The 17,298-nt window shown below is 45.9% G+C and overlaps 1 protein-coding gene across 4 annotated transcripts in view; it reads right to left on the reverse strand.

The window, feature by feature from the left end:
- The window catches only part of ANO2 (anoctamin 2), a 345,301-nt gene that overhangs the window by 242,677 nt on the left and 85,326 nt on the right, over positions 1-17,298 (reverse strand). The gene's annotated exons all lie outside the window — the stretch shown is intronic.

Below are 17,298 nucleotides of genomic sequence, written 5' to 3' on the forward strand. Positions count from 1 at the left end.
AATGGAGGTGCCAAAGTAAAGAAGTCAGCGACGAGCCCAAACTTTTTATATAACTTTGTTATATCATCAAAAGAGAAACAGAAGACCTACTATGTAACAGTCACCATCCTAAAGCGTTTTATACAAATTAGCTCTAGAGCACAGCAACCAAGCTAGATAGACAATATTTGTCTCGTATTATAATGAGAAAATTAAAGCTCAGAAAGGTGAGGTGAGTCAGCAAAGATCACAATGATAGTTACTGGGTGACAGCTTGGATTTAACATATGTCAACATAATCCGAGGTCTGTATTCTACAACTACCCCATGTCCCTATGTGGTCACGTAGCATCGCTTTCGTTGTGTGTTCCTCTTGGGAACTATCTGATAAATGAGTCTGCTTTCAAAGTATGAAACATCTCATGAGGATCTGCCTTGAGCAAGGCACAAATTAGTATCAAGATAATCACTGCTATTCATAATACACATAGCTTTTTATAATGCAAGAGTACTTTTGCATACATTATAGCTTTTGGTCTTTCTAACCTAGAAATGTAGTCATTGAGACACAGAAGTTGTACTCAGGCCACAAGGCTGTGATAGATTGATGGCCACAAAATTTTTTACACAAATTCTCCTTTCAAAAGATGGCATCTCTGTTCCCACCCTCTTACGTCTGGGTGGGTTCTGTGGCTGTTTGACCAGTACAGCAGAAGTAACACTCTGCCAGTCACCCTTCAGGAAGATTGGCAGCTCTGCCTTGGTCCCCTGAAGCCTGGAACCACCTGTAGGAAGTCTGCAGAAAGGTGCTGAGAGGACTCAGAAAGGGAAGGGACTAGGCTGAGCCCAGAGTGCCGACTGCCTGCCAAGCAGCAGGCGTTTGAGGGAAGCTTTCTAGGACCCTCCTGTCCAGCTCAACCCCAAGCCAAATACCACCAAGTGACCTCAATTGACACCACATGAATCACCCAACTCAGCTCTGTTCAAGTTGCTGACCCAAATCTTAGAAGATAGAATTAAATAACTACGTTTTAAGTTACTAAATTTGGGCTAATTTGTCATGCTGCAATAGATAATTAGAACAAGAGCCAGCATCCAGGTCTTCTGACTTGAAAGCCGGTTTTCTTCTCTATCATGAAATCCTCAAATTGCTTAAATCTATACAGGTAGTAAAACATGGACAGAATACCTATAAGACAGACAGAGATAAAAGCCACAAAAGACATACAAAGTGCTTTGAGGGTTCAAAGAAAGGAGACAGCACATCTAGTTGAGTCAGGAAAAGATTTTATAGAAGGAGTAGTATTTCTGTTGGACTTCAAAAAAAAAGGTAACCTTCTTTTGCTATCATTGTGTGCTTTAATAAAATGATAAGTTGGGGGGAAGGAAATTATCACACCTTCCTAACAACTGATCTATTTCCACAGTCTATTTCCTCTAATAATTTTTCTATGCATTTTGCTTTAATTTCAGTTATAAAATTAACACAGTTCTAGTAAATAAACAGACCCAAACTATGTACATATATTGACTAAATGTTAAGTTTCCTTTCTCTTCTAACCCATTCCTCTCCAGGAGAAATCTCTATGACTAATTTGAGTATATTTTATCCCAACTCTGATGGAAATACATGCATAACTGAATCTCTAAACTGTGAGATATTTCACATCTTGTTCTATAATTTGCTTTTCTTCACTTAGCAATAGTTCACAGATATACACCTTTCTTGGCCAGTCCATGTAGAACTACCTTAGTGAATGCATACAATTGCATAGTGGCCAGGAAGCCTAATCTGTTCAGTTATTTCCCTAGCAAGGGGCATTTGTTTTATTTTCTACACATGCTTTATCTTACTTGATTATACTTCTATTAACATGACCTTATAAATACTTTAATGAATAAGGCTTGAACAGATATAGGTAGACATTCCAGACAAACAAAAAAAGTAGAAAAGTTCAAGTTAGGTTTAAGAAGGGTTAAATGGCCTCATGTCTTTGATGCATGAGGTTCTGATGGGTACAGAGTGACAGTCATGGCAAAAAAGGTAAACTGAGACCAGTGTATGGAGATCCTGCTGCCTGAGGCAATGAGCAGTCAGCGAAGGGTTGGAACAATGACAAAGTCAGAGGAGGTCATGTAAGAAGAAGGAGAATGAGGCAGCCTTCTGAAACAAGGGGATCGTTTCTTTCTAGGGGCACACACCATTCAGTAAGCATCTCCCACATGCCTTGGCCCTTGATATACCTCAGCATTAATCTGAAAGGTACACTGCAAAGCCGAGGGGAGCTCAGTGACTCAGTCAAGATCACACAGATACTACAAGCCAGATAAACGCTGCTGGAGCAGTTGACCCCCTTGGCAAAGCCTGTGTTCTTAACTGCTTTGCTCTCCTGCTTCATTTGCTAAATCATGAGTTATTGTGGGCAAACAACTGTGCAATCTACAATATCACCTCTGCTAAATCTCTCCTTCAGTCGTTGGTCACTGCAGTGCACGAGCTTACCTCACCTTGCAGGCGTCTTCGGGCCTGGAGGGATGGGGTCAAAAAGATGATCCCCTAAAATTGTTCCAGCACACATCTCATAGGTCATTTAGAGCAGGTTCTGGCCAGGCCTGGGCCCTGCACTGAGACTGCAATAGTGTGTTAATCAGGCCCATGATCATGTTCCTCTAAACGGCATGTGCGTGGAAACATTTTCGGTGCGGGAGGGAAGCTGATGGGCTCTGTCTTCCAGATGCCTGGAAACAACAGACTGGACTGACCAAGGGTTATTTTCTTGTCCACTTAACTCTATGCCCACCTCTGGTTTCCTAGTCTAAAAAGGCTTCAACTACAGCAAGAACTGGTCTCCCCAGATCCATCTCTTGTTTAGGGTTACTAGATCTAACAAATAAAAACATAAGATATCCAGTTAAATTTGAATTTCAGGTAAATAATAAATAACTTTTTAGTATAAGAATATCCCATGCAATATTGGGGACACACTTACACTTAAAAATTATACTTATGCAGGAACAACAATTTTTAGTATAAGAATAGCCAGTATTTCAGACACATTTATACTAAAGAACTATCCATTGTTTATCCAAAATCTGTATGTAAGTAGGTCTCTGTATTTTATCTGGCAACCCTCCCATCCACCTCTAACTCATTCTCCATGTTGGAGCCACAGTGATGTTTCTGAAGCAAAAATCTGGTCATGTCACCTCCCTGGGAAAAGTCTTCAACAATTACCCATTGCTTTTTGATAAAGACCATGAGACTCTGTAGAAGTCCCAACATTGTATTTCATGGATCCAAATGTCCCACCTTCATAGCACCTATCACAGTCATAATTTTACATTTATTTGAGTGATTATTTGATTAATGTCCCAGTGCCCCACCAAACCATAATCTCCATGAAGTCAAGACACTGTCCAAACTGTTTCCCATTTTTTCATGAATGAATGACAAATCTCTGAGGAACCAGCAATGATGACAGGAGTTGCTGCCACTGAAGGGGCCCAGGCTGGGGACAGAACATCCATGAGGTAACAGACCTTGATGGAAACAAACCAGGCTGGAAAAGGGAAGCCTGACACCCCTGTCTGGCTGGAAGGCTCCCCGCCTGTCCGTGCCGACCACACAGGCACCAGGGGCCCAGCCACCGCACAGGCGAGGAATGCCTGTGTTCCGATGGCATAGATCAGGGGTCCCCAAACTACGGCCCATGGGCCGCATGTGGCCCCCTGAGGCCATTTATCCGGCCCCCGCCGCACTTCTGGAAGAAGCACCTCTTTCATTGGTGGTCATTGAGAGGAGCACATTGACCATCTCATTAGCCAAAAGCAAACCCATAATTCCCATTGAAATACTGGTCAGTTTGTTGATTTAAATTTACTTGTTCTTTATTTTAAATATTGTATTTGTTCCCGTTTTGTTTTTTTACTTTAAAATAAGATATGTGCAGTGTGCATAGGGATTTGTTCATAGTTTTTTTTATAGTCCGGCCCTCCAACGGTCTGAGGGACAGTGAACTGGCCCCCTGTGTAAAAAGTTTGGGGACCCCTGGCATAGATTAATGATCCAACAATGTTTCAGGGCCTTGTTCTGGCAGAAAGGTAGCCAAGAACCTCTAAGCAGTTTGTGTCCCTCCTCTTTGCAGCGTATCCGGAATAGCTGACTTGGAGGAAAAGGCTAAAAGGTATAGGCACCTGTGGTATGTCTTTAGAGGAATTGGGAGTAGAATCAGCACAACTTTTGACAAATTTTGATGAGATATGGCCCAAATCACTGAGAGTAATACTGTCTGCCCGCAGGTAAAACACAGAACGTATAGAAGGCAAGCCTCCCACCAGAAACCTCAAGGGAACATCCATTCCACAGCCCGGCCAAAACCCTACACAAACATGCTCAGGCTGGGACACCGTGGCCAACTTATGTTGGAAAGAGATTTCTCAGACCTCAGAGACTTTGAGAGATAGAGCCAGACACACACCCACAATGAGGCACGAGTGGTTGGCCCCGAGGCACAATACCATAGATACTGGGCTTGGAGGACAAAGCTGCTTCCCACCTCCCTGCCTTTGCACCTGTCGCATCTATTCCCGGAACATCTCTCCTCTTTTCCACCTGGATTGCTCCCCTTTCTCCTTCACCATGAGGCTCAAGTACCAACTTTCCCAGGAGACCTGCCTTGGCCACTCACTTCCTGCCATGCTTCTGTAGACCCTATGGACGAATACCTGTGTCATAAGATTTGTCATGTTCTTCTCTTACTCTAGGTTCAGCTCTCTGGCTCTGAAGCAGACCGTGGGCTTCTAGAGAGAGCAAGGACCACAGTCTGTGTGCCTGGCACACAGCAGGGGCGCAACAATGTCTGCTGAGTGAACGGCCTGGTCCCGGTCCTCGCTGACACACACTAGCTGTGTGACTCTGGGCACGTCTCTCTCCCTCCCAGGTTCTTCATCTCTAAAGAGAAAACTGGGGACTCCTACTTGCCACTCTCCCCACAGCGGTGGCGGAACAGGGGCCAGATTTGCCATATCTGGAACAACCGAAACATACCCAAGAAAGCATGAAATAATGGCTTCTGTGGTTTAAACACTTGTGGCCCTGCAAAATTTATATTTTGAAATTCTAATCATCATAGTGATGGTTTTAAGAAGTGAGATCTCCCCGGCCAGGGCACATAGGAGAAGCGCCCATTTGCTTCTCCACCCCTCCGCCACGCTTTCCTCTCTGTCTCTCTCTTCCCCTCCCGCAGCCAAGGCTCCATTGGAGCAAAGATGGCCCGGGCGCTGGGGATGGCTCTGTGGCCTCTGCCTCAGGCGCTAGAGTGGCTCTGGTCGCAACATGGCGACGCCCAGGATGGGCAGAGCATCGCCCCCTGGTGGGCAGAGCGTTGCCCCAGGTGGGCGTGCCGGGTGGATCCCGGTCGGGCGCATGCGGGAGTCTGTTTGACTGTCTCTCCCTGTTTCCAGCTTCAGAAAAATGAAAGAAAAAAAAAACAACAACAAAAAAAAAGAAGTGAGATCTTTGGGAGGTGATTAGGTCAGGAGCGTGGAGCCTTCGTGGATGGGATTAGTGCTCTTAAAAAAAAAAAAAAGACCCCACAGAAGTCCCTAGCCCTTCCACCATATGGGGACATGGCGACAAGGCCTCAGCTTTGAACCAGACAGAGGCCCTCACCGAGCCGTGCTGGCAGCCCAGTCTCAGACTTCCAGCTTCCAGAACCATGAGAAAAAAACTCTGTTGTTTGTAAGCCATCAGGTCTGTGGTATGCTGTTACAGCAGCCTGAATGCAAGAGGACAACAGTTTGCCAGGTACTGGACATAGGTGTTCCTGAGAGACAGGAAACAACGAAATGAGGTTACAATTGCTCCAGTTTGCTACCCTGCGAGAGGTTCTGGCCACGATGCAGAAAGGGGAGAAAGGTGGAGGCCAGCACACTCCCTGAGCTGCAGAGATGAACTATAAGCCTGGGGAAACGATGGCAACAATAGAGTTCATAGGACAGAGTGCCCGAGAGAGAGAGCTTCACAAAGAACCCAAGAGATCTGCAGAAAACTACCTGAGACTCAAAGGACTGGGAGTAGCACCTGTTCCCAGAATGGAAAAGCTCCTTGTAGCCAGGCCACTGGGTAGACCCACTCAGTAGTGAGGGTAAATCAGCCTGAGACCGAGCACTGCTGCAGACCCACCTAACCAACCTTAACGCAGAGGACTGGGCTCAATAGCTTTTCAAGTACTGTCCAAGCCCAACATTCTACAGCTTTAAACAGGTATTGGAAAAGACACTTTCACTCACAGCACAACATTTCAAGCCACTTCCTACATGCTGGGCACTCCACTGGGTGGTTGATCTTACCAAGTGTTGGAAAAGTACAGAGATGATGATGATGCCATCCATGTGCAAGGTGTGCCTGTCACGTAGTATTAGTACTGCTATTTTACAGATGGAAAAACTGAGACTTGGAGGGGCTGGGAATTACCACAGTGCACAGTGAAACCTGGCCTGGAACCCAGGTTGTCTGACTCCCCCATCCAGGCTCTTTCTTTAAACCTTTGATCCTTAGAAGGGTTCCACGATCCCATGAGAAGGAAGCAGGCTGGAGCTCCCTTTCAGCACCCCCCACCTCCAGACCCAGAGCCCGGGCTCTCCCCTTGTGTTCAGCAGGTTCCAGGAGAGGTACTCAGCCCTCTTTATTATTATTAATACAATCAGCAAGCGGCATCGTTATTACTGTTATTCTTGGACATCAGAGAATTAAGAACATCCTCAGAAATGGCAAGACACATGTTAGCCAGCTGTTCCCCATTATGCCCTCCCTGGGTACACGATACGCCTTTCATGTGCTTAAAATCATAAATAATTTTTAAAGTATGTTGCTCTTATTTTTTATTCCAGAGCTCAAATGTGGTTCTCATAAAAACTCACTTTGGCCTCATTGTCACAGTCTGAGAGGTTTACTGAGATTCCTTCTCTTCTTACTTCTTTTTTCCCCCCTGTCTCACTCTGTCTCTCCCCTCCAGAGGGGCACAGCAGTGTGGTCTGATGCCTGATTTGTTTCCTTTCTGCATTGGAATCATGTCCCTTCCTGGGATGCAAAAAACCAAGGCTACAGTGATGTCTGTCATGGACATAGACATGTTACTGTTCCCATTTTACAGAAAAAGAAACTGGAAGTTTTACCAACATGCCCAATGTCACACAAACATTTGGCAATCTAATGACCTCAAAGATCAAGAAAGAGGTGTAACAACATGAGATATAAACAATGTGATCTTGATCATCCAGGAGTCACTTATCTACAATGACCTAAGAGGGTCTCTCTCTGCAACTGGTAGGAGAAGTCAGCAGGAGGAACACAGGCAGAAAGAGGGCGCAGGAGCCCAGCTGTGAGCACACGTGCTGCTTATGCCCCGCAACCCCAAAGACATTAATTCAGATCATCACCTGTCTCTTTGAATGTATTTGTTCTTTCCTCTGCTCCTCCCATCACTGGGCAACTGAAGGTCAACTATTATTATTTACAGCATCTCGCTCATTTTGAGAGGCTGAGGATTATTGTCACACCCACCTACTCACCTTTAATGTCAAAAGGCTCAGGCGCACAGAGAAGTCAATAGTGTGGAAGATGGCACCTCAAGCCACTGGCTGGACAGGGGTGGAAGCTGTGGACTAAAGAAGTTATAAAGAAAAGAAGCTAAAGGTGCAGCAGAATCCATCCACTCTTTTCCCCATTGGTGCCTGAAAAGGGCAGAGGGAGTTACGCACACATGCACGGAAGCACGCACGGAACCTCACGGAAGCACGCACGGAACCGGACCTGAGGAGTTCAGTGTATAAGCATTTGACCCTTGCATGTGAGTGTTAAGCCATTCACCAATCAAAATGCACCCAGCACGAAGAGCTGCTAAGATCAGCTGCATTCTAGAGCCCACAGGCAGACTGTGCACACCGAGAACAGGAGCTGATCGGTGTCTTCACCCGGACCTAGGCCTGCAGGTCAGTTTCCTGTCTCCAGCAATGCTGGATGTAGACAGTAACATATTTACAAAATGCACATGCTCTGATGTCTCTGTTCTCATTTATGGTTTTTAATTCTGTTTCAGTAAGTATCCCACACATGAGTGAATGTTTGCTGACTTTATAAATGTGGGATAAAATCCAAACTATTCACATGGCTGACTAGGCCCCTACCAGCCGTGCCGGCTGCCTCCACCGCAGCCTCAGCCCCACCGCCCGCGCTCTGCGCGGCACGCACACTGGCCTCCTCTCAGTCCCCCACTCAGGCCAGGGTTTTCTTACCTCTGGGTTGCAGGACAGCTCCTTCCCTCTTCTGGGAAGGTTCTCACCTGCCCTGCCCGCCTGGCAAACTCCTACCCAACCCTCAGGTCTCAGGTCTCAGCTCAAGTGGCACCTCCCTTCACCTGTCCCCACCCCCATCTAAACTAATTTCCTCTGGTTGGCTCTCTGTCCACTCCATTCTTTTTCTTTTTCTTTATTTTTTTCTTCTTTTCCAAGTGATAGGAGGGAAGACAGACTCCTTCATGCACCCCAACTGGGATCCACCCAGCAACTCCCATCTGGGGTCAATGCTCTGCCCATCTGGGGCCATGCTTGCAACCAAGCTATTTTTAGTGCCTGAGGCAGAGGCTCCATGGAGCCATCCTCAGAGCCTGGGCCTATGGGCTTGAACCAATTGAACCATGGCTGCAGGAGGGAAAGAGAGAGCGAGAAGGGGAAGGAGAGGAATAAAGGAGCAGATGGTCACTTCTCCTGTGTGCCCTAAACGGGAATCGAATCCGGAACATCCACATGCCAGGCCAATGCTCTAGCACTGAGCCAACTGGCCAAGGCCTGCTCCATTTTTTTCTCCTGTGGGTGCCTCCCAGCTCATAGCCAGCAATCTAACTTCTAAATCCTCAACATACAAAAGCCACATGGAGCCAGGGCCAGCTGTAGTCACCACTGAATCACTAACCCTCAGCAGAGTGTCTCATACATCATGATACTCAATAAACAGTCACTGGATGGAGGGATGAACGGATAGATGAAAAATGTGAACTTCCAAAGGGCTATGAACACTTGTACACAAGCAAGCTCCACTCCAGGTCCAATTAGACTTCTCCTATACAATTTTTTATAACTAAAGAGACTACCGAGGACCCACATCAGGGATGGCTACAATGGGCCATGTAACACCATGCTGCCCCTCTGCACCCTCGCAGCTGCCCTAAGGAGTCACAGCATTCCTTCCAAATGCCCTTGGATGGAGCTTCAGGGCCCAACTTAGCATCAACTCTCCAGCAAGCCACCACCATTGGATTCGGTCTGCTGTGTGTGACCCAGTCTCCGTTCATAAACAAATACTGATTCAGTGCTTTCTCTATACTTGGCCCTGTTCTAGGTGTTGCCAATGCAGCCAGACAAAATGCCTGGCCTCGGGGAGCTGCCACTGTAGTGGGGATACAGACAACAAACAAGACACAAACATATGACTCAGTCTGGGTAGCTGAGAAAGGGGTGGAGAGTGGCAGGAGGCTTGTCTGAGTGGGGGACATTTGAGCTGAGGCCCCAGAGGAGTGAGCGGGTGAATCCTGTCAGTATCTGGAGAAGGTCTCCAGGCAGGAGGAAGGACAGCATTAAGGCCCTGAGATGGAAACTTGTTTGGCACTTTGTGGGAACAGCAAGGCAACCAGTGTATCTGGAACAGTGAACAAGTGGGGAGTGGTGGGAAGTCAACTTCTGTTTTAGAGGTGGCAGACACAGCCTGCATTTAGAGTTCCTGACATAGACATATGTCATATGTCTCATATCTGGTCCCTCGCTGACAAGCAGCCCTTTAACGCCCAGGGCAGAATTCACAAAATGCCCACAGGTTGGACCTCGCCCCGGCTACAGGACAGCTCTTGTTAATGGTCCCACCTGGCCTTGTACCCACTTTCTCTTCTCAGTGCTGCCATCATGAAGAGCTGGGAAACCCTTACCAATCACTCAGGGTGGGTGGGTGGGGGTTCAGTGTTGCTCATTTGTAACATGTGCTGATTTCTATGCTGTAAATTCAGTAGCCCCCACTTGCTTAGACACAGGGGATATATTCCAAGACCCATAATGGATATCTGAAATCACAGATAGTACCAAAACCTACATATACTATGTTTTTTCTTATACATACCTATGATAAAGTTTAATAAAGTTAAGCATGGTAAGAGGTTAACAATAACTAATGATAAAATAGAATAATTTTAGCGAGATAAGTATAGTGAAAGTTATGTGAATGTGTTCTCTCTCTCTCTCTCTCTCACACACACACACACACACACACATACACACACACACACAATATCGTATTATACTCATAACCAAGAAGGCTAAGTGGCTGATGGGCAGGGAACATACAGAACGTGGAGACACAAGACATGATAAAGGGATGATTCAGGTCCCAGGTGGGATGGAGCAGGACAGTATGAGATTTCATCATGTACCCAGAACAGTATGCAAGTTAAAACTTATGAATTGTTCATTTCTGGACTTTTTCATTTAACATTTTCAGGCTGTGGTTGATCATGGATAACCAAAACAATGGAAAGCATAACCGTGGATGGGGAACTACTGTATGCCCATTGTGCACAATTTCAAGCTATCAATGATATAACCACCAGCTTTCAAAATTCCTGAAAATGTAACAATCATATCTCAAGAGCCACTAGGAGCCAGCACATTCCTGATAGCAGTTCTTACTGGGTAAGAAGAGCTCTGCCCAGGGGCCCCAAGCACCAGGAGCTGACAGCCCCAGTTGCTTCTCTGCCTCTCCCCTCCAGAAGCCCTTTCCCACGTGCCCACAGAGACAGACACGGCCAAGCTGGGCAACCATGGAGAGTGAGCACATGTCCCAGTTTCTCAGGACGATCTGGGTTTACCACTGTGTCCTGGTATAGTTGTCAATAGCTCATTCACTCCGAAAGGGTGCCACTTTGCATGATAATTTCAATGGTCAGCTTATGCACTGCCCTTTGCTCCCAGCTCCACCAGCACTGGGTCCAGCATCTGGGTCCCAACCAGCCCTAGCCTGGCTGTGCTGCCACAGTTCAGAGAGTCACGAGTGAATCCTTAAAAAAGAAAACCACAGCCCTGGCCAGTTGGCTCAGAGGTAAAGGGTCAGCCGGCATGTGGATGTTCGAGGTTCAATTACCGGCCAGGGCACACAGGAGAGGCAACCATCTGCTTCTCCTCCCTACCCCTACCCCCTTCTCTCTCTCTCTCTTCACCTCCTACAGCCATGGCTCAATTGATTCGAGCATGTCGGCCCTGGAGCACTGAGGATGGCTTCGTTGAGCTTCCACCTACGTAGGATGCTAGAAATAGCTCAGTTGAAAGCATGGGCCCCAGATGGGCAGAGCATTGGCCCCAGATAGAGGTCACTGGGTGGATCCCAGCCAGGGCACATGCCTCTGTATCTCCCCTCCTCTCACTTAAAAAAAAGAAAAGAAAACCACCACTTCTATTTCAATATTTTTTTTTAACCATCAGTCTAAAAACAACTTAATAAAAAAATTCAAATTCACTTCCCATTACATTTTCAACTTCACTGTTAATGAAAACGTTACTACATTTTCATATTTTCAGCTTCTATGCAGTCTTCCCAGGCCCTGTGTGTGTCTAGAACACGGTCATGGGCCATCTCAGTTTCCTTTTCAAACCGCAGCACTTAGGTGGCACCAATTATTCTTTCTGATTTTCGAAGATGAGAAGGATTACAGAGAGAAAAAAAAAAAGAATAAAAATTCAAAGTATTCTGCACTCTTGCCAGCTGATTTAAATAGCAATCAAAGAGCATGCACCAAAAAGCCCGGAAAGATATCAAATATGAAGCCTAGCCTCTCAGCTGTGCCTCTATTAAAAACAAATGTTTGGGAACAGCCAATGGCAATAGGGGGAAGGCCCCACTGACAGCCAACCTCATGGAAACAGCAACCATTCTGGTTCATTTCAACATTACTGATGATAAGAATAAAAGCAGTCTGTCCTTGAAAGGCATTTTGAAGGCTGAGTACACAGTGACCCTCTGCCCAAGATCTACAAGTTCTCTACCCTTAATAAGATTCATAGAACTTCTCCTGCTTCTGACATTTTGGTCACCAGGGAGAATTCACTAAACTATCAAAATAGTCCTAAATCACCACCTGATAAAAGAAGGAGTAGGTTAGGGTGAGGAGGGAAAAGAGTGTCTCTCTTGTTCATGAGTTTTGCATGGAGCTGAAACACAGGCTATAACGTCGAGGATCACAGCCACAAGATCTTACGGATGGGGAACACCTTATATGAACTAATTACTGAAAATATGTCCCTCATATTATTCATGTATTTTATATAACAATTAGGCTTTAACAACAGGATAGAATTTGCCGCTCTGATGAAACAGGTGCTCATTTTTACAGATCATGTGAGACACAGTCCTTTCTGCCCTGGCTTACCAAGAAACTCAGAATGAAATTTGTCTCACATTAATCATCTCATTTTTTATTTCAATTATCACTGTTTCCCTATATTTCCCTATTTCCCCTTCAATTATATAATTGTTTTCTATGTGTTCTTTTAAATGATCAATTTGTGCTTTTGGTTGTAATTCATCTCAAATCCTGTTTTGGGAAATAGGCTAAGATATGAATCATATAACCCCAGATTCGGGGGCGGGGGGGTAGAGCCAGAAGTAGAACTCAAGTTTTCCACTTGTCACACCTGCTATCTAGCCTTTGAAATGGACGCCTTCAAGCTGTCCCTCCTATGCTGTGGGGCCTCTGGCTTTCCCAATGACTGCATTGCAGACCTCGCACATGGAGCCATCATGTTTATGGATGACCCAAGGACCCATTCTGTAGGAAACAGAAATCCCCCAGCACTAGTCCACAGGCCATCTGTTCCCACCTCTCCACTGAATCCTTGCCTGGGCTTCTGGCTGCCTTAGCCAATTGAAGGGCCCGGGCTTGTTTTCCCCCACACACTGCAGATGTTGGCTGTGAAGGGAAACAGCAGGAAGGAACAGTCCCCATCAGGTGCCAACCATGCTGCCCGAAACACATCACATGTGAACAATAATACCAACAGTAATAATAGCAGTCTGCTTATGTTGCGTGTGCCTCTATGCTAGGCATCCTAAATATATCACTATCGCTCCTTGTAACAGCCCTCAGTGACATTTATCACTCCGGGTTAGAGACGAGGGGAGCTCTGTGTCTGCTTTCCTGAAAAGGCACAACTTGCTTGAAGTTAACGCACCTACTTGCATGGGAAGGATGCAAAAGCTAAAGTCCTTACAAGCTCTTGGGAACAGCGTACATGACCCCCGTGATATTAGTCACTCTATTAGTAATAGCTATGAAGGTTCAACAGGTTGGACAAAAGTGATTTTCACCCATCCCGGGCATGTCACTTCTTCCCAGTTCAGTGGACTCTGGCTGGATTAACGTGATTTTATTGATAAGAAGGGACTGTCATCTCCCCCTCGTCTGTGTCTGGCCTTGTCTCCACCACAGGCAGCACCTGGACAATTAGTGAATGGAAGAAGGGAGAACGGGACATTCATTCATATACATGAACGTGCATGAGAGGCAAACACAAACGTTGACCACAATCTAGAAAGGCCACCGTGGTCAGGAGCAGAGGTGAGAAAGCAACTACTTCCAACCTTCCCAGACTGCTCGGGGCCAAAGGCCAGGCCTTCCCACCCTCTTCCTGTGCACGGATGAGTGTCCCTCACAAAATACTGGCTCGTTTGTTGTTGTTTTTGGAAAACAAATGCTTCCTTCCAAGGTTCTCTCTCTCAATTAATATCTGTGCTCAGGACTCCAAGTCCCTGGACGCATTGCTATGGATTTGTCCAGGTTTGAGATCTCGATTTAGTGATTTCCTCCCCATCTTCCCGGACTCTCCAGAGCCCGCTGAGTTATGACACACACTTCCACCGGCCTGGCGGATGCTTAGATAATCCCATTCCACGCCCCAGTCTTCCTTCAAATTCCCCCTGCCGCCAGGGCATGGCTCCCTGCAAATGTAGTTTATTCTCATTGCAATCACGTCCCAGACCCATTTAAAAAGGAAAGAAATGCCACTGGACGCAACACTAACCCTCCACAGAATGTCCTGTCTCATCCTCCCCTTCATGGCTTCTTTCTCATCTCAGGAACTAGGTTTAATCCCCACCCTTACCCCACCCTCGGGATCAGGTCTCAGGTTAACTTTTAAAAACAGACATGCATCCTGGCCCTGGCCGGTTGGCTCAGCGGTAGAGCATCGGCCTGGCATACAGAAATCCCGGGTTCGATTCCTGGCCAGGGCACACAGGAGAAGTGCCCATCTGCTTCTCCACCCTTCCCCCTCTCCTTCCTCTCTGTCTCTCTCTTCCCCTCCTGCAGCCAGGGCTCCATTGGAGCAAAGATGGCCCGGGCGCTGGGGGTGGCTCCTTGGCCTCTGCCCCAGGCGCTAGAGTGGCTCTGGTAGCGACAGAGTGACGCCCTGGAGGGGCAGAGCATCACCCCCTGGTGGGCAGAGCATCGCCCCATGGTGGGCGTGCCGGGTGGATCCCGGTCGGGCGCATGCGGGAGTCTGTCTGACTGTCTCTCCCTGTTTCCAGCTTCAGAAAAATACAAAAAAAAAAAAAAACTTGTAAAAACAGACGCATCCTACCCGGCATACCAAGGTATGTTCCTGTCTTCTGGTATGATACCCCCTGTGAGGTCAACAACAAGCCACTGCATTCTATGAATACAAAGAAGATCAGGGGCATGTGAGTGAACCCGCAAAAAGATGCCAGAACAGTCTACCTGTGTCAAGTTTGGGGCTTAGAAAGATTCAGGGAAACTTCATTCTGTTATACCTGGGCCTTGTAGGAGCCACCGCCTGGTTTTATTCTCCTGACTCCCTGGCCCATCATGTTTACATGTAGAATCTGTCCTGTGCTAATGACTTGCTATTTGACACATCATTTAATTAGTGTTTTGATGTCTGAGCACTGTGTTCTTACTGCCGTGCCTTTGACTGGAAGCTCTCTGAGAGTGTGGATTATTTCAGAATCCCTGAAGGGTGTCCCTTCAGGGTCTCTCCATAAACTCTCCTACTATGGGAGTTCCACCAGTGTTGGCTGCCTATTGGGTCAGGGGGGAAGTTGATTGGGAGATGAGGAGCTGAGAATACACATGAAAAGATTTGAGAACATTGACACAATGATAAACTATTTCCACAGCACCAGTTAAGAATTAGATTCTTACAACAACATTCTAAGAAAAATAGGGCAGGTGTTATTATACCCATAGCACAGATGAGGAAATTAAGGCACTGAAAGAAGTGGAATCCCTAAATCACACAGCAAATAAGTCCAGAACCAAGGCTAGAAGTCTGGTCTTCTGAGGATTGTCTAGTGCAGTGTCTACCACACGATGCCTCCAAAATAATAAGGAAGGAGGGGTGGAAGAAACTTAAGTGCCCATCAGTGCATGAATAAATAAAAATGATGTGGTGTATATTCATGATAGATTATCATTCAGTCATGAGAAGAAAGACATCCTGCCATTTGCAACAACACAGATGAACCGTGAGCACATTATTCTAAGTGAAATAAGTCAGAGTAAGAAAAGTACTGTATGATATCACTTATATGTGGAATCTAAAAGTCTAAACTTTGTGAAAACAGAAAGTAAAATGTCAGTTACCAACGAACAGAGAGGGAAGAGAACAGGACAGATGTTGTTCAAGGGTAAAACTTGCAATGAGTAGTAAACAAGCCCTAGAGATCTAATGTACAGTAATGTGAATATAGACAACAGTGTTGTATTATCATCATCAAACTTGCTAAGAGAGTGGAATTTCATTATTCCAACCACTGAAACAAAAAAATAATTATGTAATGTGATAGACTTGCTAAGGATCGCTACAATGGCAATCATATTACAATAGATAAATGTATCAAATTAACATGTTGTACACCTTAAATTTACACAAAGTTATGTGTCAAACATATCTGAATTGTAAAAAATCAGTGCAAACATATAAAAAGGAGGGAAAGTCAGAGATGGTTGTGTTATAATATGTCCTTACCCTAATTGGCCCATCTACGGATTCAAGTGTCCCACCTAAGTTATAGATTATAGTAAGTTCCAATAAGAAAAGTGTTTGGGGGCATATAAACTCTGACAGCAGATATGTTCTTAAAGGTATGAGCCTGTGAAAGGACAGGCAGAGACCAGAGGGACCAGAGGCAGGCGCTACTTTGGGACAGGTCCTGGGAATTAGGAAAAGAAGGCAGTGGTAGAGAAATGAGGTGAGGTAGGGTGTTCAGAGGACGGAGAGGGAGGCTAGGAGAAGGCATCAGGAGAGAGAGGTAGAGGGGAGAGGGAAGAAGGGGGAAAAAGGCATGAGGGTGGGAGAAAGATAGGAAAGAGAGCCAAGAAGAAAGAGACCAAGAGGGGAGAGTAGAAGAAGGAGACACACTTCTCCCGTGTCTAGGTTTCCTTCCGAAAGGACCTTCCTGGGGGACAGAGCAATAGCAGGGCCATTAGAGTTTTGCTCACCTTCTTTCCATGGATCAGCCAGCAAAGACAAAATCATAGGAAGCAAGATACAAACAGCATGAGATTAACAGAACATTAGATACTCTGCTAAACCAGAGAAAGGAGAAGAAATACAGCATATATAATATATATTGAAGTTAGAAAGGAGACAGAAGAAAAAGAAGACAAAGGGTTGGCCAAGTTAGGACACCATCAGAGGGAAGCAGAAGCCTCTATCCAAGGCTAAGGCTTGGGTCGTGTTGCCAGCAGGCGGGGAGAACAGCAGTGGAGGCGGAGCGGAGATCTAGAACAGAGACAACACTGCAGTTGAGGGCAGCAGTCACAGGAGCGAAAGGTTTAAAACTCGGAGACAAAGAATGCAGCAATACAATTAAGGGGGGAAAGATTACAGTGTGGTCCTCGTGAAAAAGACACTCAGGCATGGGACCCCCATAACATTGATATTTTAATGGCAGAAGTTGGTAGTTAATATTTATGTCTGTGTTTATTCATTGTTTAATTGTCATGTGTCCACCTGTTGTGGAGGTACTATCCATCTTAAAAACTTGTAAAAACAGGACCCCCCCCCCAGATTTTTTGAGTAGGGGATTCATAATGGCATCACGCATGATACTACTTGATAAGTGATTTTTGATGAGAATAGTAAATCCCTTGGTAGTGAAGGCAGAGTAAGCAGAGCCAACCGTGCTAATCAGAATGGTGCTGCTGACTACAAGGATGCTGATGGTAGTGGAGGTGGTGATAAAGGCAGGTCATAATGGTGGTG

This window comes from Saccopteryx leptura, chromosome 1 (assembly GCF_036850995.1).
Source record: "Saccopteryx leptura isolate mSacLep1 chromosome 1, mSacLep1_pri_phased_curated, whole genome shotgun sequence".
NCBI classification, from domain to species: domain Eukaryota; kingdom Metazoa; phylum Chordata; class Mammalia; order Chiroptera; family Emballonuridae; genus Saccopteryx; species Saccopteryx leptura.